General features: G+C 45.2%; 1 long non-coding RNA gene across 1 annotated transcript; it reads right to left on the reverse strand.

The window, feature by feature from the left end:
* Positions 1-11020: 11020 nt before the first annotated feature.
* Positions 11021-14186, reverse strand: LOC110532301. The gene is made up of 4 exons (XR_002474818.2): positions 13957-14186; positions 13330-13495; positions 13049-13226; positions 11021-12757 (listed from the first exon to the last, which is right to left on the reverse strand). It is a non-coding gene; the product is annotated as an uncharacterized LOC110532301 (long non-coding RNA).
* Positions 14187-14745: the final 559 nt, after the last annotated feature.

Genomic DNA, 14745 nt, shown 5'->3' on the forward strand with positions numbered 1-14745 from the left:
TCACCCCTTTCCTACCACACCCTCACCACTCTCCACTCACCCCTCTCCTACCACCCCTTAACTCACCACTCACCATTCATCCCTCTCTTACCATCCCTTCACTCACCACTCACCCCTTTCCTACCACACCCTCACCACTCTCCACTCACCCCTCTCCTACCACCCAGTCAATACTCACCACTCACCCCTCCACTCACCCCTCTCCTACCACCCTCTCACCACTCACCGCTCACCCCTCACCTAACACCCCCTCACCAACCACCCCTCTCTAAGCACCCCCTCACCACTCACCCCTCTCTTACCACCCCCTCACCACTCACCAGTCTCCCTCTCCTACCCCCCCTCACCACTCAACACTCACCCCTCTCCCACCACCCCCTCATCACTTACCCCTCTCCTACCCCCCCCCACACCACTCACCCCTCTCCTACTACCCCCTCACCCTTCTCCCTCTCTCACCAGCCCCTCACCACTCACCACCATCCCACTCCTGCCCCCCTCTCACCACTTTCCCTTGTCTACCACCCTCTCACCCCTCACTTCTTTACATTGAATAAACCCCTGGCACCTGCTGCAGCTGGCCCTGTACTGACGGACGCCCGGCCTTTGTTAGGTTAAGAGCGGCGGGCGCAAGCACGGCTGTCTCAGGGAGGGAGAATGTGGTGTCCTGTGAGCTGGTGGCAGGAGGTTACTTGGCACTAGGCATGAACCTGCCTGCCCTCATGCTTTGCAGCATATTTAGGGTGTTACACTAACCAGGGTCATCTTTCACCAGATCCCAGGGCCCTGTCACACAGAAACACGGCCAATGTAAACTCACACTGCGGTGCACGCTATGACATTTGACTCCTAAACAATCCAAGCTGCAATTTTCTTCACACTGAAAAGCCTTTAGAAAAATTCAGCCTTCACATTATATTACATTAGTGGGCAAATTCAGACCTATGTGCCCTAATCTAAATGTTGATTTTACTATTTTAAAACTCAACCGTTTTGATTTTCCTGCACATTACATAGCAACCTGATAGCAACCCATGTGTCTTCAGAATGTTATTTTCAACCTCGCAATCCAACTGGTACAGTAAGTATATATACAGTGCATTCGGAAAGTATTTAGACCCCTTCCCTTTTCTACATTTTGTTATGTTACAACCGTATTCTAAAATCGATTAAATAAAAAAATGACATTAAAAAATCAGTCTACACACAATACACCATAATGACAATGTGAAAACAGGTTCATAGACATTTTTCCAAGTATTCAGACCCTCGAAATTGAGCTCAGGTGCATCCAGTTTCCATTGATCATCCTTGAGATGTTTCTACAACTTGATTTGAGTCCAACTGTGGTAAATTCAATGGATTGGACATGATTTGGAAAGGCACACACCTGTCTATATATGGTCCCACAGTTGACAGTGCATGTCAGAACAAAAACCAAGCCATGAGGTTGAAGGAATTGTCCGTAGAGCTCAGAGACAGGATTGTGTCGAGGCACAGATCTGGGGAAGGGTACCAAAGCATTTCTGCAGCATTGAAGGTGGCCTCCATCATTCTTAAATAGAAGAAGTTTGGAACCACCAAGACTCTTCCTAGAGCTGGCTGACAGGCCAAACTGTGCAACCGAGGGAGAAGGGCCTTGGTCAGGGAGGTGACCAAGAACCTGATGGTCATTCTGACAGAGCTCCAGAGTTCCTCTGTGGAGATGGGAGAAACTTCCAGAAGGACAACCATCTCTGCAGCACTCCACCAATCAGACCAGACGAGTGAGACGGAAGCCACTCCTCAGTAAAAGGCACATGACAGCCCGCTTGGAGTTTGCCAAAAGGCACCTAAAGGACTCTTTGGTTCTTTAGATTCTTTGGTCTGATGAAACCAAGATTGAACGCTTTGGCTTGAATGCCAAGCGTCACGTCTGGAGGAGACCTGGCACCATCCCTACGGTGAAGCATGTTGGTGGCAGCATCATGCTTTGGGGGTATTTTTCAGTGGCAGGGACTGGGAGACCAGTCAGAATCGATGAAAAGATGAACAGAGAAAACTACAGAGATCCTTGATGAAAACTTGCTTCAGAGCGCTCAGGACCTCAGACTGGGGTGAAGGTTCACCTTCCACAGGACAATGACCCTAAGCAAACAGCCAAGACAATGCAGGAGTGGCTTCTGAATGTCCTTGAGTGGCCCAGCCAGAACCCGGACTTGAACCCTATCGAACATCTCTGGAGAGACCTGAGAATAGCTGTGCGGCAAAGCTCCCCATCCAAATTTGACGGAGCTTGAGAGGATCTGCAGTGAAGAATGGGACAAACTCCCCAAATACAGGTGTGCCAAACTTGTAGCGTCATACCCAAGAAGAGTCAAGGCTGTAATCACTGTCAAAGGTGCTTCAACAAAGTACTGAGTAAAGTGTCTGAATACTTATGCAAATGTTTTTTTTTTATAGGCTGAAATTTCATAAAACCTGTTTTTGCTTTGTAATTATGGGGTATTGTGTGTAGATTGATGAGGGGAAGAAACTATTTAACCAATTTTAGAATAAGGCTGTAATGTAACAAAATGTGGACAAAGTCAAGGGCTCTGAATACTTCCTGAATGCACTGTATATTACATGCAAGAACATGAATCTTCGTGGCAAACAATCTTTGCGGTGTCACTTCCAGGAAACTACAGAAATGAATCATGTCTTTTAATCAAATGACAAGTACCTCAAATGGTATAGGGGTTCATCTGGTATTGATGACACTATGCCCATACATGCGTTCCGATACATTTTATCCAAATGGTTGTCATGTTTGTAGTACTACACAGCATATATAAAACATCATGTGAAATTGTTATGGTGAGTGAATGAGGACCCAAAAGCGAACTAACTTAAACAGAGCTTCTTTAATAACAAAACATAGGTAGGCTCAGATAGACCGGCAGATTCCGACAGGACAGGACAAGGTTACAGCAAACATGACGATAGTCTGGCTCAGGCATGAAACACAAACAAACAAGAATCCGACAAGGACAGGAGCAGAAACAGAGGGAGATATAGGGACCTAATCAGAGGGAAAAAGGGAACAGGTGGGGAACGGGGTGAATGGGTAGTTAGGAGGAGACAGGGAACAGCTGGGGGAAAGAAGGGGAGAAAAGGTAACCTGACACGACCAGCAGAGGGAGACAGGGTGAAGGGAAAGGACAGAGACAAGACAACATGACAGTACCCCCCCACTCACCGAGCGCCTCCTGGCGCACTCGAGGAGGAAACCTGGCGGCAACGGAGGAAATCCTCGATCAGCGCACGGTCCAGCACGTCCCGAGAGGGAACCCAACTCCTCTCCTCAGGACCGTACCCCTCCCAATCGACAAGGTACTGGTGACCACGGCCCCGAGGACGCATGTCCAAAATCCTGCGGACCCTGTAGATGGGTGCGCCCTCGACAAGGATGGGGGGGGGGGGGGGGGAAGACGAGCGGGGGCGCGAAGAACGGGCTTAATGCAGGAGACGTGGAAGACCGGGTGGACGCGACGAAGGTATCGCGGAAGAAGAAGTCGAACTGCGACAGGATTAATGACCCGAGAAATACGGAACGGACCAATGAACCGCGGGGTCAACTTGCGAGAAGCCGTCTTAAGGGGAAGGTTCTGAGTGGAGAGCCAAACTCTCTGACCGCGACAATATCTAGGACTCTTAGTTCTACGCTTATTAGCAGCCCTCACAGTCTGCGTCCTATAACGGCAAAGTGCAGACCTGACCCTCTTCCAGGTGCGCTCGCAACGTTGGACAAAAGCCTGAGCGGAGGGGACGCTGGACTCGGCGAACTGAGATGAGAACAGCGGAGGCTGGTACCCGAGGCTACTCTGAAAAGGAGATAGCCCGGTCGCAGACGAAGGAAGCGAGTTGTGGGCGTATTCTGCCCAGGGGAGCTGTTCTGACCAAGACGCAGGGTTGCGAAAAGAAAGACTGCGTAAGATGCGACCAATAGTCTGATTGGCCCGTTCTGCTTGACCGTTAGACTGGGGGTGAAAGCCGGAAGAGAGACTGACGGAAGCCCCAATCAAACGGCAAAACTCCCTCCAAAATTGAGACGTGAATTGCGGACCTCTGTCCGAAACGACGTCTGACGGAAGGCCATGAATTCTGAAAACATTCTCGATGATGATTTGTGCCGTCTCTTTAGCAGAAGGAAGCTTAGCAAGGGGAATGAAATGGGCCGCCTTAGAGAACCTATCGACAACCGTAAGAATAACAGTCTTCCCCGCTGACGAAGGCAGTCCGGTGACAAAATCTAAGGCGATGTGAGACCACGGTCGAGAGGGAATAGGAAGCGGCCTGAGACGGCCGGCAGGAGGAGAGTTACCGGACTTAGTCTGCGCGCAGACCGAACAAGCAGCCACGAAACGACGCGTGTCATGCTCCCGGGTGGGCCACCAAAAACGCTGGCGAATGGAAGCAAGCGTACCCCGAACGCCAGGGTGGCCGGCTAACTTGGCAGAGTGAGCCCACTGAAGAACGGCCAGACGAGTAGGAACGGGAACGAAAAGAAGGTTCCTAGGACAAGCGCGCGGCGACGGAGTGTGAGTGAGCGCTTGTTTTACCTGCCTCTCAATTCCCCAGACAGTCAACCCGACAACACGCCCCTCAGGGAGAATCCCCTCGGGGTCAGTGGAGGCTACTGAAGAACTGAAGAGACGAGACAAAGCATCAGGCTTGGTGTTCTTAGAGCCCGGACGATAAGAAATCACGAACTCGAAACGAGCGAAAAACAGCGCCCAACGCGCCTGACGCGCATTAAGTCGTTTGGCAGAACGGATGTACTCAAGGTTCCTATGGTCAGTCCAAACGACAAAAGGAACGGTCGCCCCCTCCAACCACTGTCGCCATTCGCCTAGGGCTAACCGGATGGCGAGCAGTTCGCGGTTACCCACATCATAGTTACGTTCCGACGGCGACAGGCGATGAGAAAAATACGCGCATGGGTGGACCTTGTCGTCAGAGAGGGAGCGCTGAGAAAGAATGGCTCCCACGCCCACCTCTGACGCGTCAACCTCGACAACGAACTGTCTAGAGACGTCAGGTGTAACAAGGATAGGAGCGGATGTAAAACGATTCTTGAGGAGATCAAAAGCTCCCTGGGCGGAAACGGACCACTTAAAGCACGTCTTGACAGAAGTAAGGGCTGTGAGAGGAGCGGCCACCTGACCGAAATTACGGATGAAACGACGATAGAAGTTCGCGAAGCCGAGAAAGCGCTGCAGCTCGACGCGTGACTTAGGGACGGGCCAATCAATGACAGCTTGGACTTTAGCGGGATCCATCTTAATGCCTTCAGCGGAAATAACAGAACCGAGAAATGTGACGGAGGAGGCATGAAAAGTGCACTTCTCAGCCTTCACAAAAAGACAATTCTCTAAAAGGCGCTGGAGGACACGTCGAACGTGCTGAACATGAATCTGGAGTGACGGTGAAAAAATCAGGATATCGTCAAGGTAAACGAAAACAAAGATGTTCAGCATGTCTCTCAGGACATCATTGACTAATGCCTGAAAGACAGCTGGAGCGTTAGCGAGGCCGAAAGGAAGAACCCGGTATTCAAAGTGCCCTAACGGAGTGTTAAACGCCGTCTTCCACTCGTCCCCCTCCCTGATGCGCACGAGATGGTAAGCGTTACGAAGGTCCAACTTAGTGAAAAACCTGGCTCCCTGCAGGATCTCGAAGGCTGAAGACATAAGAGGAAGCGGATAACGATTCTTAACTGTTATGTCATTCAGCCCTCGATAATCTATGCAGGGGCGCAGAGACCCGTCCTTCTTCTTGACAAAAAAAAACCCCGCTCCGGCGGGAGAGGAGGAGGGGACTATGGTACCGGCGTCAAGAGCTACAGACAAATAATCCTCGAGAGCCTTACGTTCGGGAGCCGACAGAGAGTATAGTCTACCCCGGGGGGGAGTGGTTCCCGGAAGGAGATCAATACTACAATCATACGACCGGTGTGGAGGAAGAGAGGTGGCCCTGGACCGACTGAACACCGTGCGCAGATCGTGATATTCCTCCGGCACCCCTGTCAAATCACCAGGCTCCTCCTGTGAAGAAGAGACAGAGGAAACAGGAGGGATAGCAGACATTAAACATTTCACATGACAAGAGACGTTCCAGGAGAGGATAGAATTACTAGACCAATTAATGGAAGGATTATGACAAACTAGCCAGGGATGGCCCAAAACAACAGGTGTAAAAGGTGAACGAAAAATCAAAAAAGAAATGGTTTCGCTATGATTACCAGAAACAGTGAGGGTTAAAGGTAGCGTCTCACGCTGAATCCTGGGGAGAGGACTACCATCCAGGGCGAACAAGGCCGTGGACTCCCTTAACTGTCTGAGAGGAATGTCATGTTCCCGAGCCCAGGTCTCGTCCATAAAACAGCCCTCCGCCCCAGAGTCTATTAAGGCACTGCAGGAAGCTGACGAACCGGTCCAGCGTAGATGGACCGACAAGGTAGTGCAGGATCTTGAAGGAGAGACAGGAGTAGTAGCGCTCACCAGTAGCCCTCCGCTTACTGATGAGCTCTGGCTTTTACTGGACATGAAGTGACAAAATGACCAGCAGAACCGCAATAGAGACAGAGGCGGTTGGTGATTCTCCGTTCCCTCTCCTTAGTCGAGATGTGGATACCTCCCAGCTGCATAGGCTCAGCTCCCGAGCCGGCAGAGGAAGATGGTAGTGATGCGGAGAGGGGGGCAACGGAGAACGCGAGCTCCTTTCCACGAGCTCGGTGACGCAGATCAACCCGTCGCTCAATGCGAATAGCGAGTTCAATCAGGGAATCCACGCTGGAAGGGACCTCCCGGGAGAGAATCTCATCCTTTACCTCTGCGCGGAGACCCTCCAGAAAACGAGCGAGCAAAGCCGGCTCGTTCCAGCCACTGGAGGCAGCAAGAGTGCGAAACTCAATAGAGTAGTCTGTTATGGATCGATTACCTTGACATAGGGAAGACAGGGCCCTGGAAGCCTCCTCCCCAAAAACAGATCGATCAAAAACCCGTATCATCTCCTCCTTAAAGTCCTGATACTGGTTAGTACACTCAGCCCTTGCCTCCCAGATTGCCGTGCCCCACTCACGAGCCCGTCCAATAAGGAGAGATATGACGTAGGCGACACGAGCAGTGCTCCTGGAGTAAGTGTTGGGCTGGAGAGAAAACACAATATCACACTGGGTGAGGAACGAGCGGCATTCAGTGGGCTCCCCAGAGTAACACGGCGGGTTATTGATTCTGGGCTCCGGAGATTCGAAAGCCCTGGAAGTGGCCGGTGGATCGAGGCGGAGATGGTGAACCTGTTCTGTGAGGTTGGAGACTTGGGTGGCCAGGGTCTCAACGGCATGTCGAGCAGCAGACACTTCCTGCTCGTGTCTGCCTAGCATCGCTCCCTGGATCCCGACGGCTGAGTGGAGAGGATCCGAAGTCGCTGGGTCCATTCTTGGTCGGATTCTTCTGTTATGGTGAGTGAATGAGGACCCAAAAGCGAACTAACTTAAACAGAGCTTCTTTAATAACAAAACATAGGTAGGCTCAGATAGACCGGCAGATTCCGACAGGACAGGACAAGGTTACAGCAAACATGACGATAGTCTGGCTCAGGCATGAAACACAAACAAACAAGAATCCGACAAGGACAGGAGCAGAAACAGAGGGAGATATAGGGACCTAATCAGAGGGAAAAAGGGAACAGGTGGGGAACGGGGTGAATGGGTAGTTAGGAGGAGACAGGGAACAGCTGGGGGAAAGAAGGGGAGAAAAGGTAACCTGACACGACCAGCAGAGGGAGACAGGGTGAAGGGAAAGGACAGAGACAAGACAACATGACAGAAATGACTGGTCAGCTCATTTATGTTCTATAATAATTGGATTCTAATGGAGACAAGGCGTTGCAAAAATGTAAAGAGTGTTAAGCCAGTCTTTTCCATTTGTCATCTGAACACGACATAACAGTACAAACCATTTGGTCATTCAATACTTTGGCAGATTCCTCAACCATTAGACAACATATATCAATTTACTTGACAGCATGCCACTGATCAATGATTGAACCAAGCAAAAGTTCTAATAGGCAGCAAATGAGGAGTCTTGTCAGGGATATAGTGTAGACATTACTGTAAGTAAGTAGCCTGGCTCGAGCCTTGGCTTGTGTGAGCTGGAACGGCTCATGGGAGCAGGAGCCTATCTCCTGTTTCTGTAGCGTGAGGCAGTTGGATGTAGAAGTACAAACCCTGAACAGAACGCTAGTCTATCGCATGGCCCCAATTCATTTCCTTACTGTAATACTTAATACATTGATATCTGAATACCCATCACTAAAACATGCATATACTCTTAATTAGTTAGTAAACAGTATCTCCTATGATGCCTGGCAACCATTTTTTATTATTATTACTACAATGGCATTATCGAGACCATGTGTGAATATGGTAGAAGTCTGTCTGTCATATGATTTGTTACTGCCATGTGTGTGAAAACAAAGGAGAGCTTGCATTAAGATGTCATGTGTTGTTCATTGGAATTACATCATTCTCCAGGGTCCCACTGAACATTCAGTCCAACAGATGCTTTAAATGTACAGTAACACCAGCAGGCCAAGATAGGGAAGATAGGGCCATCTTAATGGAACCAACCACTGGGGAGCAATACCTATTAATACATCTCCGCTGTTGTGGAAAATCACCACAACTGGGCCTTTCTCACAGCTACAGTCTGCCCCATTACACCAATCAAAAGGCACGTGTGTGATGAGGTAAAGAAACATTGGGATTTCACAGCAGTTCGCTCCACCAACCTCGATCCACGGCAAACAAAGCTGTCTGTGAAAACCACAGCAAATGGCCATGGCAGGCTAGTGATGTCAGAGCTGTTGTTTTGAATATCTAGTAGATGAGGTTATGAACATTTGTCCAAGGTTCCAAGGTTAGGTGGTTGACAGTGCCACAGTCAGTTCTAGAAATGTAAAGTAAAAAGATGAATTGTAATCAAATTCAGGAAAATAAATTATATTTAAATTTTTTATAATAGCTTTATTCATAAGTTGAATTATTCAATTCACTCTTGTTATTCAATTCACTCGTTATTCAATTCCCTTCCAGACTCTAAATTGACTCTAATCCCCCCCCAAAAGTTTGATAAAACACACTGTTGATGTTAGAGCCGTCAGAATGACTATTTACTATCAACAAGATAAACCATGTTATCTTGACTATGGCCTCATTGCTGTTAGACAAAGCATTAATTGTAAAGAGATACCCTGCAAACTGTTGATATCTTTAAGAGCATGATTATATTACGCAATCAAAAAAGTCCAATTGAGATCCATGCCAAGATGCATAGGTAACAGGGATTGTTGTAAGATAAATTCCTCTTTGTATTATGGAGACAAAATCAAACCCAGAGTGAACATTTTATCCCCTCTCCTAAATATTGGTATGTACTCTGTTCTATTTATGTCTCCATCCCTGCAGACTTTTTAATCCTGCATCCCTACCCTTACAAGAGCCCCCTGGTAGAGTGGGAAGCTGGGTGTGAGGTTTACATATAACACTCGAACCACAACTTACAAATGAGTCCCGCTGGGTATATCCTCAGTCCTGGGACCGCAATTGGCCCTGAATAACTCCTGGCAACACATAAAGATCTCTGAAGGTTGACATTCATGGTCACGGGATGATGCTGTACTGTATGTTTCTCCCGTGAAGGGACATTATATCAGTCTTCTCATAAGAAACAGCATATTTGGAAATATTTTTTTGTTGGTGTCCCATAATTATTTTAGTTTGCCTGAGAGAATGTGATGTGATGGTAAATGGCTTTTATGCTGAATATCAAACTATAGACGTTTAAATACATACAGATTAATACACAACACAAAAGAAATCTCCTGTGTCTCGAGCAACTGATCCTGTTTGCAGTCAGTGTGCACAGTAGAAAACAATATAAATCTAACACAGATTCATTTATTGTTATTTTTCACAGTATTGTTAAATTGTATTTATTTTATTTATTAACCTTTATATAACTAGACAAGTCAGTTAAGAACAAATTCTTATTTACAATTATGACCTACAGTGGCCAAACGGATGACGCTGGGCCAATTGTGCGCAGCCCTATGGAACTCCCAATCACAGCCGGTTGTAACACAGCCTGGATTCAAACCAAGGTGTCTGTAGTGACACCTCTAGCACTGAGATACCGTGCCTTAGACCGCTGTGCCACTTAGGAGCTCTTGGGAGCCCTGATTAAAGGTCCAATGCAGCCGTTTTTATCTCAATATTAAAATAATTTCTGGTTAACAATTAATCACCTTACTGTCATTGTTTTCAATTAAGAGAGTCTAAAAGAAGCAAAAATTGATTCTTAGCAGAGAGCAATTTCTCAAGCAAAATTTTGCTCGGACTGTCTGGGAGTGGTCTGAGTGGGGAGGGGAAAACTGAAACCTAGTTGTTATTGGCAGAGGGGTTGGGAACTCTATGTTATTTAAGTGATAATGATAGAGAAGCCAGTGTTTGGAAGATAGATTGGCACAGGTGTTGTTAGGGCTGAGAAAAAGTCAATTTTTCAATTAAAAACTATATTTTGAAATAGTATGAATATTTTATTCATACTATTTCCTCCTGCCACAAGATATAGTCCCGACACAAATCTAGGGTTGCTACGCAAGCCAGCTGGTCGTTTGTTCTATCGGTTCTGTTGCCATGATGGCTGGCAACGTTCTCATCCCTTCTTTGCTAGCTAGCCAACTTTGGCTAACACCGTCACATCAAAGAGTGCAGCCAGAATAACAGCAAAGTAGCTGCATTTGCGTTTGTTTAAGCTCTTTTATAGTGATTGTTTGGGGACACATCCATAACAATAAGCTGTGTGTGATTTCGCCTGGCATAGAACATTTGCCTTCTCGTCAGGACACTGTTGTTCAGAAGAGATAGCCAACTACACAGCTAACACAATCACTTCAAGCTGAAGTTGGAATGACAGCAAACTAGCTGCATTTAGTGTTTTTCTATTGAAATGTCTTTGTATATATCCATAAAATGATGCTGATTCATGATTTCGACAGGCTGAGAAAAGCTGCCAGCCTGTCTGTCTCATCCTGACTCCTGACACGTTCATTACCACATAGGACAGCTGGAGATTGAATGAGAGACAGCAAAGTTATTGCTGTTATGCTGTTGAAAACCAAATGCTAGTCTAAAAGAAATGGGAGAAAAGGTCTAAATGCTTTTCATAGTGTAGATCAAGTTTATAAATTGCCTGGCTGAGCTGATGAGACAATGGATTGCTCAGTCAGATGGAACAGAGTAAATAGGCATTTCAACATCATAGATTTAGCCGGTGGTAACTTGTGGTATAGACAAAGGCTGGAATGCGGTTTTAACCAATCAGCATCCAGGATTAGACCCACCCGTTGTGTAATGATGTCACCATGCTGGCTATAACTCCATCCCACCAAAACAGGCAGACATTTCAGGCAGCTCTTACACTAAAAGGGCATTATCATAATTTTCACTATTTCACAGTATTGTTCCAAACTCAGTGTGAAAATATATATAAAACACAGGAAAATCACATTTTTGATTGCACTGCACTGCATACTGTATGTGCATAGACAGTTTAACCTTCACTGTTTTTACTTGTCTAAAATGTAATATTATTAGGCATTGTAAACCTTCAAAATATGCAGATCAGTATTATTTTTTTTTTAAATTACCATCATTTGAATAATTTCATAATCTAAAATGTTAAATTAACACGACAGCATCAACAGAGCCAATAATTGAGTCTCCTTAGAAAAAACATTACTGACAGCACAGTACATTATTAAAGCAGAATGACATAATAAAGAAAATCTGACACTGTACATCAAATAATCATCGGAAGTATTCTTCATTGTAATTCATTTTATACCTCTCATCATCATCTCAATTTTGTTTCATTTTTCACATTTAAGTTAGTTTTCTAAATTACACTGATTGTTTTCCCCACTATTGACAATATTCTTCAAATTCCAAACACCAAATCTCAAACATGATTTCATAGAGAAAACAAAACTCTAAACAAACGTGTTTAAACAAATAAAATACATAGCTATGAGATAAACCCTGTGAACTACTACTTTCATATTTTCTAAACCGTAAAATCGAATCAATTCAAAAGGTTAAAAAATCTAACGTTGAAATTATTATTGTGTAAAATCGGAATAAGAACTTTCATGAACACATAAATACTGAGAAGTTGAAGAGGAGAATAAAAACAACATAATTTCAGTGCACAATGTTATTGCATTTACAAATAAAAATGTTTCAAATTTGCATTTAGAAATGGTAAAAGTAGCAACAACAAAAAAACACGATAAAAGTCATTGAAAAACAGCTGTTGGCTATGAGCTTTGACGCATAAAGAGCAATTAAGAATGTTCACATGCTGTTCTTTATGGAAGGAACTACCACATAGCAAGATCATGTTTCACTAATACCTGTTGTAAGACAGACACCATTGATTCTGTTCTGCGTCAATCAGTTCTGCTTTATACAGGCCATGGCACAACAAACATGTCAAATGAATCAAAACATTTGAAACAGTATCAAATGTTAGAGACAGAAAAGGGTCAAGTAATTGTAATAATTGGATCCTCACATATGAAAAAGAACCAGCAATATTATAAGTGAACCGATGAAAAGGGAACGTGAGGTTCTTATGCAGATACCCAGATTTTTGACGCCAACTTTGGGATCCTAAAAAGAGATGTCACAAGACATTTGAAATGGCAAGTTTAATGAATACAAAATATTCAAAATAATTTGATGCGATAACATGTTTTCTCTATTTTGTAAAAACCATACCGTACTAATTTTACATGACATGAAAAAAGTGCCAAATTGCTAGGTAATTACTAGATACGGAAAAACGTGTATTTCTCAAATGCGTGAGAACGGTGCAAAGTGCCAACGTAACAACATCATCAAAACACCCCCTCTCATACTTCTGTTTGACAACAGATCATGTCAAGCCTCCATGTTGCTCACCCCTGTCCATTAGGCTCCAGGTCACCCTCCTCATCATCGTGGACATCCAGGTCCATGGGTTTGGGTCTCTCAATGACTTCTGCAACCTCCTCTCTGGTCTCCTCAGCTGGCGTGGTCATCGACACCACATCATCGCAGCTCTCCTGTGGATCTTCCTCCACCTCGTAGGTAGCATGTCCTGCAAAACATTTAGTTCAGAGCAGCACATAAAGGAACAACACATTAATGCATGTACTGTATATACACTGCATGTTTGGAAATGAGCTGGGACTTTATCTTACCGTGGTTAGCAGCAGCTCCTGCCTCTGGGCTTCAGGCTACTGGTTCCATATCTTTCACTGGTTAAGGGTTGAGCTGGGACGCTCTCCTCCTCAGCAATGTCATCGTAGGACAGAGAAGACACACAACATCGCTGGCAATTTTCCTTGTCTCCACCACTCTCTGATCCTGTTGGAACGACGATACAAAGAACGTTGTGATGGTACAGTACAGCAAGACTGCCCTGCACAGTGGCCGGGCTGGTCTAGCAGTAATGCCGCAGCCTCCAGCACACGTCTATGGTGTCAGCGTGAGTCCAGCCTACTACCCTTTGACACTATTTCTCTTTATCTTTCCCCACTGTCGTCCACTATCTATTCAATTAAGTCTGAAAATACCTTTAAAAAAGTGCACTGCACTGACAATTCTTCTCTTCTTATCATTACTATAGTAATCCTTTCTGTCATCTATCTATCTATCTTTTGACAGGGTACTCTCTCTGCTACACTAAGCAGTGAATATAAATACTTGATCATGTTTAATTGATATATATATATATATATCAAGTTTTCTTAATAAAAATGTTGATCATTTCAATGGGTGACATGCACGTTTGTGGTGTTGTTTTAACAAAAAAGGATTGCACTCACTATGTTTATTCAAGTCTCTCGTTTCCGTTGGTCTGAACATTTCATTTCCATTGGTCTCAACATCCTCAGTCTCCACTCTCAAAAGCAGACTCTTTTCTCACTGAGAATCTTGCTGTATCCAAAATATGACTCTACTCAAAACCTTCTCAGTGTCTCTCGTAATGCACACATATTACGAAAACATGAGTGTTTTTTTTCACATATTACGGAACATTTCATTCAATGCCACAGGATGCTACTATTGCTGTCAAAGTGTTCACTGACTGCCCTCTGGTGGCGGCTCAATTGTACAGACACATTTGCCATGTGTTTAGGATCTCCAGGGTATACCACTTTAGGGTAATTTCATATTTTATTTACAAAAAACGTTGTTGCGACATAGACACAGATAATTGCAAGTGTTTACAAAAGTGTCCTTCGATTTGGCTATTGTACCTTAGTGACTTAAGTCCCTACAGTATTATTTGTAGGTGTTGAAATGACATGCGTGCAGTTACTCTTGACCCTGTTTACAAAGTGTCCTCGCAGTAAGAGAAAGAGAGCAACAACCATGAGCTGAAATGAACAGAGACAACGCGCCAAGGGACAGACAAACAATCAAGTTGATGTGATGGGGATCTGAGCAATGGGCTGTTTGACTAGATAACCGGCAATCATATTCAATTATTGGGGAGAAATACACTATATATACAAAAGTATGTGGATTAGTAGATTTGGCTATTTCAGTCACACCCGTTGCTGACAGGTGTACAAAATTGAGCACACGGCCATGCAATCTCCCTAGACAAA

Source organism: Oncorhynchus mykiss, chromosome 9 (assembly GCF_013265735.2).
Source record: "Oncorhynchus mykiss isolate Arlee chromosome 9, USDA_OmykA_1.1, whole genome shotgun sequence".
In the NCBI taxonomy this organism is placed as follows: domain Eukaryota; kingdom Metazoa; phylum Chordata; class Actinopteri; order Salmoniformes; family Salmonidae; genus Oncorhynchus; species Oncorhynchus mykiss.